Consider the following 14,804-nt stretch of genomic DNA (forward strand, 5'->3'; position numbering starts at 1 on the left):
TCCACCTCCCCTCGCTCCCTCCACTCCTACATTGTCTGCACACGTTTAGCAATTGGAAGCACCATGTTTTCCTGTCACACATACACTCCTAGCGAGGCAAGGCCCTTCGAATACGCACCGTGTCATCAGTGAGGTGCTACAGCTTGTCAAGGTATAGAAGTGTCAGAGGGCCTTGACGGGACCACACGTTACCTCAGATGGAAATGACCCAATAATGTCAAAGGCTGTGAACCAGAGGCTTCCACTCTGTCCGTCCATCAGCATGGTGTCTCTGCACAATACAGTCAGTGTCTCTCTGCTGAAGCCCGTCTGAGTGTCCAGGTACTGTACACAACATCATTAGCAGCCTGTGTTACACATCGCAATGCCATGTAGGGATTGACCTCATGTTCTGAAAAATGATGCACTATTGAATTCTCATTGAAAAGCAATTGATTGATCTGTGCAGTGAGACACACATCTAGAGATAACAATGTTATGTACACACGCACGCAAAAACACACGCACACGCACACATAGACACACATACGTACACCAAATGTTTTTGTTAGGGCAAATCAAGGCTGATATTTGTAAGTGGAAATTACAACCTTTTGAAGCCTTTTTAAAACTCAAATATAATAATCTAATTAACACACACATGGAGAGAGAGAGACCCCACCCCCAGCCTTTTCAAGCTGAACCACAGTATCTACACCACAACTGACCTGAGACTGACCCAGTCTATAGGAGTGAGACTGGCCCAGTCTATAGGAGTGAGACTGACCCAGTCTATAGGAGCGAGACTGACCCAGTCTATAGGAGTGAGACTGGCCCAGTCTATAGGAGTGAGACTGACCCATTCTATAGGAGTGAGACTGACCCAGTCTATAGGAGTGAGACTGACCCAGTCTATAGGAGTGAGACTGGCCCAGTCTATAGGAGTGAGACTGACCCAGTCTATAGGAGCGAGACTGACCCAGTCTATAGGAGTGAGACTGACCCATTCTATAGGAGTGAGACTGACCCAGTCTATAGGAGTGAGACTGACCCAGTCTATAGGAGTGAGACTGACCCAGTCTATAGGAGTGAGACTGACCCAGTCTATAGGAGTGAGACTGACCCAGTCTATAGGAGTGAGACTGACCCAGTCTATAGGAGTGAGACTGACCCAGTCTATAAGAGTGAGACTGACCCAGTCTATAAGAGTGAGACTGACCCATTCTATAGGAGTGAGACTGACCCAGTCTATAGGAGTGAGACTGACCCAGTCTATAGGAGTGAGACTGACCCAGTCTATAGGAGTGAGACTGACCCAGTCTATAGGAGTGAGACTGGGGCTGGAGGACTCCAAGGTAACAATGAAAACACAATAAATAATACATAACGTAGGAACCAACGTATGATTAAGCAGATGTTTCATAATGAAAAAGACTACAAGGATCCATGATAATGGGATGAGACCAGAGACATGATAATGGAATGAGACCAGAGACATGATAATGGGGTTGATGATGATGATCAAATCAGTCGAAAGCAGAGGGCACGTTTCGAAATCTATATTCATGTAGATCCCCTGGCTTGACATCTATGAGCCTCTGTGGAGAGAAAATATGATTTAGAGTTGGTGCAATGTCAAAGGAACAAACCCTCATGCTTATACAGTTTACTTATATATAGACAAGAAGAATAAATCACATCAGAAGTTGAAAAAGATAAGCACAAGGACGTAGGAAGAGACAAAAAAGGAGCTATAATATATTAAATATAAAATGTTATCATTTTAATGACATCAAAAGCACTCAGGATTAATGGTGTATCAATCTGTAATTAAAGTTGTTTATCTGAGATTTAATGATATCCATGACCTGATAGAAAAATACATGAGATTATATTTTCATTAGAGTTGAACTAATGATGAGCCTGACCTCTAAGAAGAAGTACAATGTTAATAATCCAAAACAGACAGTAATCATGCTCATTACAGGAAGTACTAAGTGGTCTGTGAATCTGTTTTGCTCTGCATCATCATTACTCAACATTGCACTATATTATCTTTAGGAGGAAACAATAACAATGTCAAGATCATCAATCTAAAAAATGTATTCAACATGTTTGTCTTCTCACCCCTGATCATTTTCTTTCTTTACAGTCCTTTGTTTGAATAGTTCCATTCTTTCACTCTCAAAGAGTTTTTACTCTTATATAAGGGAATATACCTTCACATACTCTTGTGCAAAAAATAGACAATAAAGATAGCAATAAGTACATGGATTGAGAAAACAGAGCATACAATACCCACATCTCGATTTTTTTTTTTAAAGTACAATTTTGTGTGACCTCTACGTCTCCCTCAACACTTATGGGTGGGCTGTCGAGAAGGGTTCACTTCAACGTTTTTCCCATCAACCCATGGCGCAAGAGATGGCACCAACACCTTCAGAGTCAGACATATGACATCTAGTGAAGCTATGCAGAGAGACAGGAAAACAAAGACTATGTGTATCTCTGTAGTGCCAGAGACTGAAACACATCCGTGTGCCAGGTTATATTCAACCTGATTTGTTAGCATTTGAACATCCTTTATGAAACCCAAAAACTCTTGGCACTTTCAATGTCATTCACAGTGAGGGGGGAGATAACAGTGAATGTCACCCTTCTCTGATCTTTCAATCATCCACTTTCAATCTATCCCTGTCCCAGGGTTTTTGAGACAGCTTGGTGATGATGCCAGTAAAATGGGATCAATAGAATAAGGGAGAAACCGACCAGACAATCTCTTACCCCCTTGAACTTATGTACTCATGATTGATTTGTCCCTTGTCTCAAGAGAGGAGGCATTACAGCAAAGGAAACGTGGTACGGTGTGTGCGTGCGTGCATACTTGCGAGTGCATGGATGCATATGTGTGTGTGTGTGCGGGCATGCTTGCATACATGTGTTTGGGTGTGTGTGTGTGTGTGTGTGTGTGTGTGTGTGTGTGTGTGTGTGTGTGTGTGTGTGTGTGTGTGTGTGTGTGTGTGTGTGTGTGTGTGTGTGTGTGTGTGTGTGTGTGTGTGTGTGTGTGTGTGTGTGTGTGTGAGTATGTGCGTGTGTGTATGACGTACTTTCACACTAAGCCCAGTGATTGATGATCTGAAGCACACACATCATCAGTAAGGCATTTGTGAGGTGTGTGAGTCAGCTATCACCCCCCTTAGTCTCCCCCAGCAGAGCCTACTGTGGCTGATTTATAGTAAATCATTCAAATCTGCTTATTATTGCAGCAGCTCATCACCCACCTCCTCCCTCAGTCCCCATAACCAGCCCCTCCCCCAACACTGCCATTGCAGAGAGAGAGAGAGAGAGAGAGAGAGAGAGAGAGAGAGAGAGAGAGAGAGAGAGAGAGAGAGAGAGAGAGAGAGAGAGAGAGAGAGAGAGAGAGAGAGAGAGAGAGAGAGAGAGAGAGAGAGAGAGAGAGAGAGAGAGAGACCAATTCTTCAGAGCCAGACAGGACTTGACCAGTCCTCACCCACTCTACCCTAGCCTGACACACAGAAGCCATGCAAACAAAAATGAGTCTCTAGGACGTCCCCAGAACATCCGGAAGTGATCATCTGAAGTGATCAGGACATTGTGTCGTGGTTTTTGTCTAGGTCTCAGCGTTTTCCCAAGGACGTTTTTAGGATGTTCTTAGGACATTGTGTCATACATTTGAGTTAATCTCATTTAAAGTAATAATTGTATCCAACTCAAAATAACAAGTTCTCCCAGCTAAGGGGTAGCATCTATTTCTCAATGTGTTGCTTGGCATGGCAAAGTAAAACATTGCCGTTTACAGAAATGTATCCCGAAGAGACACACAAACAACCACACACACTTTCATAGCCTCGCTTGTGTGACACTGACAATGCAATGTGACGACCCAATGACAGGTGTATATTTGTCAAGGACGTGGCTGTCTCTTCAAATCAAGATACAGAAACATCCACTAGAGGAAACTTTCCACTTCTGAAGGTTGGGTCTGACATGATTTCATCAAAAAACGCTCACCGGTCTGTCCCTCAATATATAAAGATGCACAATAAAAGGGTTTGAGGGTCAAGCCACATTACTAGTGTAAGACATGTCTAGTGAATATCCTAGCATCTGTACTGTCAGTTAGCATTGTATCGTCTGGTAAAATAGATTTCAATTAGAGGTCATATCTCAAAGCTGTATCACATCCCCCATGTAGTGCTTATAATGGAGTTTGCAGTGGTGCAGACGTTTATAACGCAAGACAGGTCTTATCTGCAAATAGCAGAGAGAAGGCCTCAAACCCAAATTAACTTCAGGGGTAAACAGACACGATTGGCTGAGCATTTGACTGATACTCCATGTACAAATTGAACCTAACCGATTCAATGTCTGTCGTCAGCCTATACTTTTAATGCATTTTCTGCAAAAGGTGGGTGTCACGCCCTGGCCATAGAGAGGCTTTTATTCTCTATTTTGGTTAGGCCAGGGTGTGACTAGGGTGGGCATTCTAGTTTCTTTATTTCTATGTTTTCTATTTCTTTGTGTTTGGCCGGGTGTGGTTCTCAATCAGAGGCAGCTGTCTATCGTTGTCTCTGATTGAGAACCATACTTAGGTATCCCTTTTTTCCACCTGTCTTTGTGGGAAGTTGACTTTGTTTAGGGCACATAGCCTTTGAGCTTCACGGTTTGTTTTTGTAGTGTTTATTGTTTTGTTCGGCGTCATTTTGATTAAATAAAAGAAAATGTACGCTCACCACGCTGCACCTTGGTCCTCTCCTTTGAACAGCCGTGACAGTGGGTAAACACTCGCACAGAATAAAAAAGGTGCGAAAACAGTTTTTACGTGCATTTACCCTCCACTACACCACTGGTCATTCCTGTGTATGACAATGTGCATTTATTTATGTAGATTAGGTTCATCTCCCCATTATGTACGTGGGTTTTGGAATCCAAGCATGCAAAGTTTCTCAGGGCCCTCTCTCGCTCTCTCTCTCTCTCTCTCTCTTTCTCCTACCTCCACCCCCTCTCTTCTCTCCCACATCAAAGCGTCTTCCCTCTTTCCAGCCTGTCTCTAAATCCCCCTGGAGGTTTAGAGCACAGGTGCAAGACTCAGGGGCTCCAGTCTGCAGGCCTGCAGCTACTGTAACAGGAGAGGAACGTACACACGGAGAATTATCCAGCCTCCATTTCTCACACTGGCATAATCCTTGTGTTTTATTTGTAATATTTTTTTATTTATCTTGAGCTTGTGTTCTTTGGCAAGCACTCAATCCCAGCCTCGGGACATGGCTGGGATTGAGTGCCTCGGGACTCAATCCCAGCCTCGGGACATTCTGTGGGGACAAAATGTGTGCCTAGTTGCTGTTAACGGGCATTAGTTTCTTTGTAACTGTGACTAAACTCGCACGTCTCAGTTATGTGGGAGGGAGCGTGTCTCGTTTTTTGACAGACAGGCCTTAACTGGATTCTGTACTTTAAGTCTCACACGGTCTTGTCAAACGTGTGGTATGTCAAAAGCATTCTGTACTCAGCCCCCACCCCCCACCCCCCACCCGCCCTGCCTGGCCTGCATGTCTGTCAGTCAAACATGTAAAAGATGGAGAGTCATGTTGATATGTCGAACCATTATGTCCCTGAATTGTTCTAATGTATAGACCATGTTTACCTCGACAAGATGTCGCTAGTCTTGAGATCTGACATGGAGAATGTGAGTATATTCTACAGTGGGCTTGGTTTCATCACACACTCTATCCTACCTGACAACTATTTCAGTATTCAGCAGATGTCACTGCAAGTACACTGAGGGTGTGTTGAGACGTCTGAGGTTGTAAACTGTCAGGGGGGAAATCTGTTAAAACTGTGGCACTACGATGCCAACGGTCTTAAATAGTGTTTTCACAACTGTGCGAGCTAATTTTTCATGGCGGTGTTCAGTGTGAGGAACACAGTGTTTGTGTCCCAAATGACACCCTATTCCCATAGGGCTCTGGTCAAAAGTAGTGCACTAATTATGGATAGGATTCCATTTGGGATGCAACTGTGATTAGTGTTCCATTAGTTCTCATTACCTCTCCTGTCACAGTGTTTCCTTTACTTCCTACAGGCTGATTAGCTCAACATGACCTGTCTCTTAGAACTAAGAGTTCCAGTACTGTATGTGGTGGCCAACTGGAAAGAGATCATAATGTGAATGAAAGGTTGAGTGTATTACACTTGAAAACACAATGATGACAGCGCTAACCCATATTTTAACTTGGCAAACTTTAACCTTAGTGAAGTTCTGTGGAGGCACATTTTTAAAGAGATGCTCAGAATGTGAATACTATAGTAAGTGAATGAAAGGTGGGATGAGTAGGTTTACATTACTGTAAGTTGTATTACACTTAAAAACACAGTTATGAGAGCGGTATCCCATTAAGTTACATCAACTTTAACTTGGCAAACTTTGAATGTCCTCGAGGTTCCTTCACATCTTTACTTTAGTGAGACGTGCGCACATCAGTGCTGAACATGTTAGGACTATTTTCCCCATCAGATGTAGTCAAAGGTTAATTGTTTGGGAGTGAGAAATGACATTTCCTCCAGGGTCTGATGGAGACAAGGCTATTTCTGGATGTTACGCAAAATGTATTAACAAGGTAAGCATCATACATACAGGTGGAAAACAAAATACAACCCATGTTCGTGGTCTCCTCTGCTTCTGTTGAACTGAGTAGTGAACCCCTCTCAGTATGACATTGGCTTTGGTGCAAGATGACAACTGAAACATTAATCACGATTAGGAGTAATTAAAAAAGCTGATTAATGGGGTATGCTTTAAGGGAAATTGTACGTAATTAAGAGTTTGACATGACAAGGTTTGGGGTGATGTATACTGAGTCAGGTGTGTGTGTGTGTATGTAAGTTTGTTCACAGAGTTTGTTCAAAGACACAGGTTTTAATAGTCCCTCTAAACCAGGGGTGTCAAACATACGGCCCGCGGGCCGGAACCGGCCCCCAAGGAGGTTCGATCAGGCCCGCAGGATAATTTGAAAGTGGAAAAAATGCATAAAAGACATGGAATTAATATTTTTAATTCGCTGCAATTCATGGATTATCCGCTAAGGGGCGCACTCTTTCCATCAGAGTAGAAGACAAGCCGCATCACTGAGACAGACTGAAAACAGCAGACGGTATCAATGCGCCATCTGCTGCTTGTTACGACGTTGTTAATACCTTGGTCTCTACCTCTCCGCTACACCCTCATTAGCCAAAATGTCGTTATCCAAACGGAGAAAAGTAGATAAGGAGTGTAGAATTTTCAAAGAAAAATGGACCACGTCCTATTTATTTACAGAGATGCACGGAAAACCTTCGTGCTTGGTGTGTTTGCAACAAGTTTCGGTATTGAAGGAATATAATATTCGACGCCACTACGAGACTCATCACAGCGAAAAATATGACGGCTTGCAAGGACAACTGAGAAGAGATAAGATTAACGAATTGCTGGCGGGTCTGAGGAAACAGCAGTCAACTTTCATCCAGAGCCGAGAAGTCAGTGAAGCAGCGGTAAAAGCCAGCTACCAGTGTGATGCAGATTTGAAGGGCAAATTTAAGGAAATATGAGGTGTTTCATGAAATGTTTTGTAAAAGGATAGTTCATTAAATTTCAATATTTTCCTAATGTTCTTGTGCTTCTTTACACCAAAACAAAGGAAAGACATGATATTTTGGTTATTTATAGCAGAGTATGGTATAATTTTAATGGTCCGGCCCACTTGACATCTCCCTAGGCCGTATGTGGCCCACGATGCGAAATGAGTTTGACACCCCTGCTCTAAACTATGTGTCCTCTGTCACACATCACCCCACCCCAGACAGGTAGGATAGGGTAGGGTACAGCATAGCCAGGTTTGGCATGGCCTGGGCAAGGTATTAACAGGTATGACAGGTCTCTGATTACCCAGTCAGCTGGGCTTTGTCACCTGTCAGGTACAGAGATGGAGGGATGAGTGAGCAGAGAGAGGGAGGAGGAGGGAGGGAGGAGAGGAGGAGGGGGACAAGACAGAGAGGAAGAGAAGGAGTGGATTTGAGAGAATTCGAGTAATCACCAATGACAACAGACAGCACAAACATTAAATACATAGATGCAAATAATTGCCTCATACTGTACACAAGCAAACCTCACAGGGACTTAACATATGCAAGAGTCCCCTGCAGAGTTGTTGTGATCTCCTTCAATACCAGCACAGATCATTTCCCAGAAAGACAGACAGACAGACAGTTGAAACCCAAGGAATTGTGGGGATTAAACGGCACCCATGTCTCAGAAGGGAAATGGAAGGAAAAGAAAGAAAGACAGACAGAAAGAAAGAAAGATAGAAAGAAAGAAGTGAATGTGAGGGAGGGGGAGAGTGTGGACTGCCAGGCAGTGAGGGAGAGCAGGAGAGGAGAGCTTTGACAGACATGTCTCGCCCAGGCTGACAGCTCCGTCAATAGCCCCGGGATGGCCGCCCTGATTGACAGCTAACAGGTGGCTGGCTGAATGGAGTTGTCAGACCACCTGTCAATCAAACACATCGCCGTGGTTACTGCGGCCAGCTGCAGACACACAGCTGCCCAAGGTGAGCTCTTGTTCTACAGTCTGAATGTTGGCACACTGGTGGAGCTGCAGCCTGCCTGAATCATACTAACATTACTGTAGATAGCCACTACTGTGTGTGTGTGTGTGTGTGTGTGTGTGTGTGTGTGTGTGTGTGTGTGTGTGTGTGTGTGTGTGTGTGTGTGTGTGTGTGTGTGTGTGTGTGTGTGTGTGTGTGTGTGTGTGTGTGTGTGTGTGTCTGTGTGTCTGTGCAGGGCTTACTTACTTAATTACTTAATTAAAATGGGCCAATATATAGTAAGTAGGCTTATCCACTGAGTGTACACAACATTAAGAACACATTTCTAATATTGAGTTGCACCCCCCTTTTTGCCCTCAGAACAGCCTCAATTAATCGGGGCATGGACTCTACAAGGTGGCAAAAGCGTTCCACAGGGATGCTGGCCCATGTTGACTCCGATGCGTCCCACAGTTGTGTCAAGTTGGCTGCATATGCTTTGGGTGGTGGACCATTCTTGTTGAGCGTGAAAACCCCAGCAGTGTTGCAGTTCTTGACACAAACCGGTGCGCCTGGCACCCACTACCGTACCCCGTTCAAAGGCTCTTAAAACTTTTGTCTTGCCCATTCACGCTCTGAATGGCACACATACACAATCCATGTCTCAATTGTCTCAAGGCTTAAAAATCCTTCTGTGACATGTCTGCCCCCCTTCATCTACACTGATTGAAGTGGATTTGAAAAGTGACATCAATAAGGGATCATACAGCTTTCACCTAGATTCACCTGGTCGGCAGGCTATGCCATGGAAAGAGCAGGTGTTCTTAATGTTTTGTATACTCAGTGTATACATATATGGATGGTTTATCATCTTTGATTTGTAATGCATTTCAGTGCATCCATGATATCAATGAATCTACACAGTTTTCCATTTCCTTGGTTCCCCTTAATTGAGCATTGTTGCATTGTTCCACAGAAGAGGGCATGAAACATTGGAGTTAATGGGAGATAATGATACGTGTGCGAGGCTTTACCCCCCCCCCCCCCCCCCCCCCCCCCCCCCCCCCCCCGAGTGGAATAGAGAGCAAATGGAAGCATTCTACTCCATTACATCTGCCATGATTACACCCTGAACATCTGGTGTAGGATTCTGACTGATAACTGTTCTGAAGAACTCATATCAGGAGATATTAACAAAAACACAGGCATTTCTACTGCATGAAAGAGCTTAGCTTGGGGGAGTTAGTTTGGTGCCTGCTCACGATCCGACAATCAGTCGGTGTTGAGCTGATAGATTAATGTGGGTAAATATAAATCATTATGACACTGAGTATAAATGAAGTAAAAAGCACTCAATCTCTCCGTGCTACACATACCACAAAACATTTTATTATAGGCCGTTTGTTTCTTACAGATAAATATATTTTGAAGTCCACACTGGAATGTACATCAACTTTTTTCAACCCTATCCTCCGTCTCTCATCCTTCACATGTGAAACTAAACAACGTATCAGTGATTTATAAATGTCTATATGTAGTTGCTATAACAACATCAAGTCCCACACAGTGATGTCATGGTGATATCTCTCACAGTGGGTGTAGGCCTAGGGGCGTCTCCCAAGCCCATGATGCTTTGGGGCAGGTAGGAGGAACCAGCGGAGCCTTCCTGGGAGGTCACAGGGGCGTTGGTATGGGTCCGTCGGAGGCGTCTGTCTGGGTACAGGCTGCTGTCGAAGGGCCTGCGGTGGACACACAGGACATGGGTTTTCAGGTTACCCTTCTGGGTGGCGCTGTAAGGGCAGTACCTGCACTGGAAAGGCTTCCCACCTGGCAGAAAGGAAAGCATTGCTTTAGACAAATCAACCTCCCAGCCCTCCCTCATTCATTGTTACTACTGCCAACTCCGTTGTGCCAACTCTTTATTGGTAATCATAAAATATTGTAGACTAAATCATAATAACACCAGCAGTGGAATAAGGGAGAAAATGATTCTGTTTGCACTTTGGGAACTCCATCCCCATGTGTTCCACATATACAGTAATTCCACCTCTGACTAGTACTACATGCTACAGGTGTGGTTTCTTCATTTTACCAGATTCTCACAGCAGGAAAACAATCCTGCAGCAACAGGAAATGTTAAATATGTGTGGATTATAATTAATGGCCATTTGTGTAGGGTTTGATTAATTTTAGTTAGGGCAAATCAAGTCAAATTACAAACTTTAGAAGCCTTTTTAAACCTCTACCTCTTTAAACACTACAAGGTTGCATTTCCTGCAACTACAGGGTGATCAAATTAAGACATCTGTACATACTACTTTCATTGGCAACAGAAGCACACACACACACACACTTCCTGGGCTCATGGTGGTGATGAGTGTTGGGCTGATGAATGACAGACGTCTGCAGCTGGCTTCACTAAGGCCTGCTAAAGCTTCCTGACTGTTCCCCTCTCTCTCTCTCCTCTCTCTCTCTCTCTCTCTCTCTCTCTCTCTCTCTCTCTCTCTCTCCTCTCTCTCTCTCTCTCTCTCTCTCTCTCTCTCTCTCTCTCTCTCTCTCTCTCTCTCTCTCTCTCTCTCTCTCTCTCTCTCTCTCTCTCTCTCTCTCTCTCTCTCTCTCTCTCTCTCTCTCTCTCTCTCTCTCTCTCTCTCTCTCTCTCTCTCTCTTTTTACACCCAATTTGAAGACCAAAGCATTGCATCTCATCACATTTCCACTGGATTATACTCTGTTTTTACTTTACCACCAACACAATGTCTATTTCCGGCTCAGTTACTTCACCACTACAGCGCCATGCTTCCTTTCCTTCTAAAAACTCTGGGACTTCTTCTATCATTCATGATTACAGTAAACCGTTATGGGATGATGTCATATGACATCACTTCCCAAAACACAAGCTGCCACAACCTTTTAACCTCTCCTCCTCTCCCTTCTCCTGTAGGCTATGAAACTGAAAGCTCTCTTTCACATCTACATAAAAAGTCATTTTGGGGAAAAATGTAAAAAGCCCACAGAAGGTGTTGGGCAATAAAAGTTAATGCTCCATCTGTTGGTGTATAATAACCTGCTGGTTATAAAGGACAGCAGTACAGGAAATGAGACTGAGTGACATCTGAATACCCTCTGAATATCACTAACCTGTCTGTCTGATAAGCAACATATGTCTGAATATCACTGACCTGTCTGTCTGATATACAACATGTCTGAATATCACTGACCTGTCTGTCTGATATACAACATGTCTGAATATCACTGACCTGTCTGTCTGATATAGAACATGTCTGAATATCACTGACCCGTCTGTCTGATATACAACATGTCTGAATATCACTGACCTGTCTGTCTGATATACAACATGTCTGAATATCACTGACCTGTCTGTCTGATATACAACATGTCTGAATATAATCTTGGAAACCCAGAACTAAAATCTTGCATAAATGCACTAGATGTTACGTACTCTGTCCATGAAAGACTATTCTGAATATGACATGTCTGTCTGAATATCACTGACATGTCTGTCTGAATATCACTGACCTGCCTGTCTGAATATCACTGACCTGCCTGACTGAATATCACTGACCTGCCTGTCTGAATATCACTGACATGTCTGTCTGATTATCACTGACATGTCTGTCTGAATATCACTGACCTGCCTGACTGAATATTACTGACCTGCCTGTCTGAATATCACTGACATGTCTGTCTGAATATCACTGACATGTCTGTCTGAATATCACTGACATGTCTGTCTGAATATCACTGACATGTCTGTCTGAATATCACTGACCTGTCTGTCTGAATATCACTGACATGTCTGTCTGAATATCACTGACCTGCCTGTCTGAATATCACTGACATGTCTGTCTAAATATCACTGACCTGCCTGTCTGAATATCACTGACATGTCTGTCTGAATATCACTGACATGTCTGTCTGAATATCACTGACATGTCTGTCTGAATAGCACTGACATGTCTGTCTGAATATCACTGACCTGCCTGACTGAATATCACTGACCTGCCTGTCTGAATATCACTGACATGTCTGTCTGAATATCACTGACCTGCCTGACTGAATATCACTGACCTGCCTGTCTGAATATCACTGACATGTCTGTCTGAATATCACTGACATGTCTGTCTGAATATCACTGACATGTCTGTCTGAATATCACTGACATGTCTGTCTGAATATCACTGACCTGTCTGTCTGAATATCACTGACATGTCTGTCTGAATATCACTGACCTGCCTGTCTGAATATCACTGACCTGTCTGTCTGAATATCACTGACATGTCTGTCTGAATATCACTGACCTGCCTGTCTGAATATCACTGACCTGCCTGTCTGAATATCACTGGCCTGTCTGTCTGAATATCACTGACATGTCTGTCTGAATATCACTGACCTGCCTGTCTGAATATCACTGACCTGCCTGTCTGAATATCACTGACCTGCCTGTCTGAATATCACTGACCTGCCTGTCTGAATATCACTGACCTGCCTGTCTGAATATCACTGACCTGCCTGTCTGAATATCACTGACATGTCTGTCTGAATATCACTGACATGTCTGTCTGAATATCACTGACCTGCCTGTCTGAATATCACTGACATGCTTGTCTGAATATCACTGACATGTCTGTCTGAATATCACTGACCTGCCTGTCTGAATATCACTGACCTGCCTGTCTGAATAGCACTGACCTGCCTGTCTGAATATCACTGACATGTCTGTCTGAATATCACTGACCTGCCTGTCTGAATATCACTGACCTGTCTGTCTGAATATCACTGACATGTCTGTCTGAATATCACTGACCTGCCTGTCTGAATATCACTGACCTGCCTGTCTGAATATCACTGACCTGCCTGTCTGAATATCACTGACATGCCTGACTGAATATCACTGACCTGCCTGTCTGAATATCACTGACATGCCTGACTGAATATCACTGACCTGCCTGTCTGAATATCACTGACATGCCTGACTGAATATCACTGACCTGTCTAATTGACACTGGGAGCTAAGATATAATTACTTTACTAATTTAAAAGCTTTGCCATTGTATTGGAAGAAGAAAAAAAAACATTTAAACCCTGACTTGGCAAGACTGACTTGGCAGTTTAGGGATGTAATATATAGTTTAATGCAGAATTAAATGTGTTTGGAACAGGTCAGGGCAGTACATTTGGTTAACCATATGTTTCAAGGAAATCAAATTACTACCAAATGTACTTTTTTCTTAGAACCATTACAAAATGCAAGTAATTTTTTTCTTCCACATTAAGCAACATCAGCAAATAATACGATGTATAGCCGGTCTTATCCGTACACGTATAGTGCTTTCCCTATCTCTCCCCTCTTTCTCTCTCCTCTTCCTGTGTCGTACATTCTTTCTTCCTGGTATTTCCCTCCCACTGGAGGAGAGGGGAGGTCCAGGACAGGGCAACCTCCAAATAAGTTCCATTAATCACAGGCCACAGTCTAATGTAACTAATATTTTACAATTAGAGGAGACAGGACTGAGCCCAGAGCCATCCATCTCCCCAGCACATGATCATCCATTCATAGGCTACACACTAGCCTGAGACCAGACCAGCTCACACACACATTTACCAGGAAACAAGAAAGGATGGGAGAAGGGGAGGGAGAGGGAGAAAGTGTATGTGTGTGTGTGTGTTGCAGGCAGAGATAATGACCATGATGACAGTGGCGGGGCTGTGGGGGCCAGAGGAGCTGAATGGTGACGGATGACACAGCGCGGAGCTCTGATGGCACACAGACAGTGAGTGATGACTGCACATCATTCCCAGCGCTCCACCCTTCATTATCTCTATGGGGAGACCCAGTCACAAAGGCAGCCCGCTCTGCCTGCCCTCTCTCTGCCCTCAAACGACATCTGCTCATAGAGACAGCCACACTAGCCTTCTTCTTTCACCTCTCTGTCTCGCCATCTATCTCCATCTATGCTCCCTCTCTCGCTCTCTTTCTCACTCTGTGTTTCTCTGTCTCTCTCTGTCATCCTTTCAGTAGAGGGTTTACACCCGGCAGACAATGAGGTAATGACTCTATCCCCTTTCAAATCAGCTCTTTTCTTTCTTTTTCTTTCTTTCATTCTTAGATAATCCACTCTGTATCAATCTACTCATATTTACCAAGCCTCACGTGTTGGGAGGCCCAATCTGATGTCTCCCATATGTGGAGGATGTGGTATGCAAGAGTCGCTGTCCTCTCATCTAT

At 43.8% G+C, this 14,804-nt stretch overlaps 1 pseudogene; it reads right to left on the minus strand.

Moving 5' to 3' along the window:
- Window positions 1-10,110: 10,110 nt before the first annotated feature.
- Window positions 10,111-14,804, minus strand: part of LOC120053280 — a 39,006-nt pseudogene continuing 34,312 nt past the window's right edge.

The sequence above is a fragment of the Salvelinus namaycush genome, chromosome 9, assembly GCF_016432855.1.
Source record: "Salvelinus namaycush isolate Seneca chromosome 9, SaNama_1.0, whole genome shotgun sequence".
In the NCBI taxonomy this organism is placed as follows: domain Eukaryota; kingdom Metazoa; phylum Chordata; class Actinopteri; order Salmoniformes; family Salmonidae; genus Salvelinus; species Salvelinus namaycush.